Source organism: Sorex fumeus, unplaced genomic scaffold (genome assembly GCF_029834395.1).
Source record: "Sorex fumeus unplaced genomic scaffold, SorFum_2.1 ptg000185l, whole genome shotgun sequence".
NCBI classification, from domain to species: domain Eukaryota; kingdom Metazoa; phylum Chordata; class Mammalia; order Eulipotyphla; family Soricidae; genus Sorex; species Sorex fumeus.
The window spans coordinates 188140-194208 of record NW_026606242.1 but is presented as its reverse complement, the minus strand read 5'-3'; positions in this window follow the sequence as shown (position 1 = coordinate 194208).

Genomic DNA, 6069 nt, shown 5'->3' with positions numbered 1-6069 from the left:
ATTTTCAGGATCAGTGAGTTTTTTATTGTTTTTGTTTTCTTCTTTGTATCAATTTGGGAAGGGGCACACGAAGAAGTGCTCTGCGATGATTCGTAGTGGGGCGCCAGGAACCACATGGGTGATGGGGATGGAACCCAGATTTCCACTTCATACAAAGCAAGTGCCCTTCCACTGCACTATCACTAGGGCCCACAAACCAGTTCTCTGACACCATTAAGACTTGTGCTAACTTTCTAGAGAAGGCACACTCACAGTATTCCACTATTATGAAAAATACTAGAATTTTTTAAGTTTTCATTTGACTCATTTCAGTGTCTAGGGAGATTAAGTTCCTGCATTCCCAGCATCAGGCTCTGGACTTCCTCCTAAGTTGTCGAGAGACCATAGATGTGGTGGTTGGGATGGAGCCTGGACCTCCACCGTTGAAGTCATATGCTTGCTCCACTGAGCTATCCCAACAGCCTAAAAATATGTCTATTCTATTATGAATCTTGCCAGCTACCTCATATTGATGACCTCATTCTCAATGAAACTGCAGCAATGCCAAATCCTGAAGCTGTGGTTTGAGTTCTGAAATTGATCACAGCAAGCCAGATAATAATTAATCCTATAGACCCTGGATGAATAGGCCAGCAGGCGGATCTCTGTGGTTCTCTCAGTAAAAACAGGCCCACAGAAAAGAGAAGATCCTCTGGGAGGAACACCGTGAGGAGCCTGACAGCCCTCATAGTAATTTGTGGGCTTTTGTATTTGTCTAGAACCAGTGATATCTGGGGGAGCATGGAGTGCTGGGGATCAAACCATGATCAGTCATGGGTAAGAACAACACCATCCCCTCTGTACTGTTGCTCCACCAAAACCAGCTTTGTCAATGGCTCAATAATTCACGTTTAAGGATTAAGGCTGAAGAAAATCTCTTAGTGAGTCAGAGTGAGAACAGCAGGTAGGCACACAGGGTGACAGGGAGAGATCGCTGAGCACCACCCAAAGGAACCCCTGATGACCATCAGGAAAAAACCCTCTGCAACACCAGGCCCCACAACAAAATAAAAGTACTTTTTCCAGTTTGCTCAAAAACCAAGCTAATGATCCGAGGCAAAGACAAGTGTAGGGACAGAGATTGGGGGGGGGGAGGTGGTTCTGCTGCTCCTGAAAAGGGCACCCCGACGTTGCGGGCTGTGCAGCCAGGCTGGTAAGTGACAGAGGGAGATGGGACATGGAGGGTTCCGAGTCTCATGGGCACATGACAGATGAAGAAGAATGGAGCAAAGTGAAGAAACAAAGCAAGTTTTCAAGATGCACAGTTTCGGAGAAGGAAGGTCAGCGTAAGCCCGACACACTCACCTGGATCCAGGAGCCCAAGGCAGCCGGGGTCGGCAGCACAATTCACACAAGTTCAGGGCACCACACACTGCGCAGTATCCATGCCAGGGAGGGACCGGAGACACTCACCTGTGTTGGGATCGGAGATCACCCCTGAGGATTCAGACAAAGAGTCCGGCGGGAATGCAAACCACACATCGAGATTTTATTATCCAGCTAGCTGGGCCCTCCCGTTGGTCGTCGATTTGCTCGAGCGGGCCCAGTAACGTCTCCATTGGAGACTTTGTTGTTACTGTGTCTGGCATATCGAATACTCTCGGTAGCTTGCCGGGCTCTCCGAGAGGGGCGGAGGAATCGAACTCGGGGCTGAAGCATCCTAACACATAGGTCAGAGCTCAACCCTGAGTGCTTATAGTCAAGGGTTTATATAGCCATCCTGGGCTCTCAGGCCCCAGAAGCAAGCTCAAAGAAAAGAAAAAAAAACTTCCAAAAGTAGATATAACTTCAAGCATTCCAAATACAAACATGGGAGAAAAAAAAATCAATGTCATACTTCAAGAAAACATATTGTCAGTCAGATCCAGGATACATGAGACTTGTATATCAAGAAAATATTCCCATAATAAAAAAAATAAATCTTGGGGCTGGAGCGATGGCACAGTGGGTAGGGCGTTTACTTTGCACTCAGCCAACATGGCCGACACAGGTTCGATTCCCAGCATCCCATATGGTCTTCCAAGCACCGCCAGGAGCAATTACTGAGTGTATGAGCCAGGAGTAACCTCTGAGCATCGCCAGGTGTGACCCAAAATGTAAAAAGACTATCAATGTCATACTTCAAGAAAACATATTTTCAGTCAGATCCAGAATACATGAGACTTAAATATCAAGGAAATATTCTCATACATCAAGACAGCAAGAATTCCTATAGGTTAAGGCATGTTATCAGTCAGACATAGGACACAAGATACAGGTGTGTTGACTCCTAACTCTCCAGTCCTGTGTCTGTGTAAACATCAGGGGCTATTTCACGCCAATTTGCTCCGTTAAGTCATATCCTCAGGGCCAGAGTTGCTTCCCACCAAATTGTACTTTCATCCAATTAACTCGTTTATGTCATATACCCTTCATGGCCGATCGACCAGGGTGAGAAATGTTTGGCTAGGTGCTCTTTACAACCAGGGTGACAAATGAGAAATGGTGGGCAAGCTGCTTCTCACAATTCATTGTACCTACGAGGACTGTCCTCCCATTGTTCATTGATTTGCTCAAGCAGGCCGAGTAATGTCTCAATCGTGAGACTTGTTACTGTGTTTGGCATATCAAATACATCACGGGTAGCTTGCCAGGCATTGCCGTGTGGGCGAGATACACTCGGCAGCTTGTGGGGCTCTCTGAGAGGGGCTGAGGAATCAAACTTAGATCGGCCTTGTGGGTCTCATGCAAGCCAAATGGCCCCCTCTGTGTTATGGCTCCAGTCCCTCTTTGATACATTTTACGGGTTCAAGCCACATGCAAGGCACTGGACTAATACCCATTGGATTATCGTTTTTTATTTTTCTCTTTATTGTGAGGATTTTCCTTTACTGAATCACCATGAGCTATTTACAAAGCTTTCATGGCTAAGTTTCAGTCATTCAATGATTGAACATCCAGCCCTCCACCAGTGTATTTTTCCACCACCGAAGTCCCCAGTATCCCTCTTGCACCCCCACCCAACCCCACATGCTGCCTGTATGGAAGGCACTTTCTTTTTCATTCTTTCTCTACTTTGGGGCATTATGGTTTTCAATACAAATACGAAGAGGTTATCATGTTTGGTTCTTTGTCTACTTTCAGCACACATCTCCCAACTCTTGGGCAGTGCTCAGTGCTCAGTGCTCAGGGATACCATCCCTAGCAATCCCTCCAACCATCATTGATCTAGTCACTGGACTCTTTCTTAAGCTCCTTATTTCTCACTTTTCTAGAAATAAATAACAGTTTGAATTCAAACAAGTTAAAGGCTTTGTTTACCAAATCAGTTGGGGGTGTGCAAAGCAGGAAAAAGTCAGTTCATTTGTACTTGAGAATTGTAACATAAAGAATGACTAGGAGTGTTCATTATTAAGAGATTAAAGTGTTAGATCTGCAGTATTTACAATAGGGTTCCCCAACCACCACTTGGAATAATTCTTGAGTGAGTAGACCAGAATAACCCCTCAGCCTCAAAGGGGTGGGATCCAGAAATGGAAAAAAATGGCCAAAGGGCAAGCTGTGAGGATCTCAGAGATGATGGAGGCATTGTTCATCCCAAAGGCTGCCGGAGATTGAATGAATCATTCAAGGTAAATTGAAATTCCGATTTTAGGGACTGGAGGGCATTTGCCTTGCACAGGATGACTGGGATACGATCCCAGCTTCCCCTCCCAAGTCCACCCGGAGTGATCCTGCCTTCAGAGCCACTGGGCATTTCTGGCTGTACCCTTACCCTCAACTCCCCAAAAAACAAGTCTGTTTTGTGAATTGAACAGAAAGGTCGATGTCAGGGTGAGCAGGTTTATGAATGACAGATGTGTCAATTCAATCTCTGTGATCAAGGCTTTCTATGCCTGTAGATGATTTTCTGAGCTCACCTCCAGTATCACATGGTTCCTTGCTACCACCGGCAGTAATCAGCTACCTGGGCAGCACTGGGTGCTTAGTATTTCCATCTTTGGAGTGGGTGCCAAAGCCAGCAGTACTCAGGGCTTATTCCTGCCTTTGCACTCCGGAATCAATCCTGCTGGGGCCAGGCTCAGAGGGCATACACGGCAGTGCTTTGGGGACCATATGGGGTTCTGGGTCTCCAACCCATGTCAGCTGTGTCAAAGCAAATGCCTTACTTATGCTACCATCTCTCTGGCCCCCACCATTTTTTTAGCTTTTTGGGTCGCATCCAGCGATGCTCAGGAGTTATTTCTGCCTCTGCATTCAGGAATCACTCCTGGCGATGCGTGGGAGATCATGGGATGCTGAGGTTCGAACCCAGGATTGACTGGGTGCAAAGCAAGTGCTTATCTGCTGTACTATCTCTACTACCCTGATTTAAAAGACTTTTCTCAAAGTAATTGTGTCATCTTTTTCCAATGTCCAGAAAAAAATCCCATGCTTACTAAATACAATGTTATTTCTGTGGTTTTGGAGAGTGGCTGGGCCACATCCAGCGGTGCTCAGGAATTGCTACAGAAGGTGCTCAGAGCACTGTATGTAGTTATGGGGATATGAACCAGTGCCCACCATATGCCAGGCAATATCCATACTAGCTCTTCATTTAAAAATGTGATTGCAAAGAAGCTGTGTAACAGTACTCCCGGGGCTGAATTATCTGCCCTTCTCCCCTTCAACACTTCCTATGTTGAAGTCCTAACATCCAGGACCTCCTAATGGTTTGGAAGGAATTTATGTAGGCAGGCAGACAGATAGGGAAGGTTCTCTACCAAGGTAATGCCAGTAAATTTCCCGGGAATAGCTGTAAGTTTGTGAAGGCCAACCCTGCAGAAAACGGAAACTAAGGCCTGATCAGACCCTCACTTATGGCCAGAGAAGCTCCTGCAGAAATAAAAGGCCAGGGAAAAAATTTCAAAGAAGACCATCACCTCTCCCAACGTCCCTAGGCAACCTCCTTACCAACAACGGACTTTTACCTAGCTTAAAACCCCACATGAGTGCAGGCTGGAGAAACCCTATAAAGGCCACCTTGAACAAAGGAATGGCGCGCAAATGCTGCCTGAGCCCATGTGCTGCTTGTACCCACATGGGTGAGCACATGTGTCGCCCACATATCCCCTCTAGAGATGTGGACATTCATGCTTTCCTGTCTGATACTGGGGTGTCTGTAGTGCTCTCTCTGCCCTTGGAGAAGCCCAGGATGCCTCCTGATTGTGTTACTCTCCACTCTCCAACTTTCTCTCCCTCCTTCCCTTCAAAACCTCCAATTAAAATCTGTTCAACTTCACTGCTTGTCTTCATTAAACAATGAATACGACTCCTGAAATTCTTTTTTGAGAGTCGAGACAAGACCCCAGTAATCTGTAGGTGAAAACGGATGTTGGAGCTATAGGTAATAGGCTGGATATTTCTTTTATTTATTTATTTATTTATTTAAAGATTTTATTATTGAAACCCTGTGAGATAGACCCTTACAAAGATGTCCACGTTAAGATTTTCAGTCATACAGTGTTCCAACGCCCATCCCTCCACCAGTGTACATTTCCCAGCACCAGTGTGCCAGGTTACCTACCGTCATCCCCCACCCAGCCTGCCTCTACAGAAGACACTTTTCTTCCCTCTCCCTCCCTTCTTTCCTCCCCACAGTCAGCAGATTTCTTGAAGTTTTGAGGAGACACATCCACTGGTGCTCAGGGCATCAGAACCCTCGCCTGTGTGTCCTGCACACTGACCACACACCCAGTCCATCTTTTTACTTCTCTGTCCAACAGTGCTCACTGACCACATTGAGGCATTTCTGTTCTGAAATGTAAGTAGTTCACTTGGATTTTATGGGGGTTTTGATGTCCCTTCGGAACATCTGAGTACATGTCCCCATATCTGGCCTAACCACAAGGTCATAACAGGGTGCAGGTGGGAGTTACATTATCTATTCTGAGCCAGCTTTTGCAACTCTAGCTTTTACAGCTTTTAGTGTTTTCTGGTTAACTCTTTCCTACCACTTAACTCTTTCATGACTATTAGCCTGGGTGGCCCTTACAGATCCTCTCAGAATGG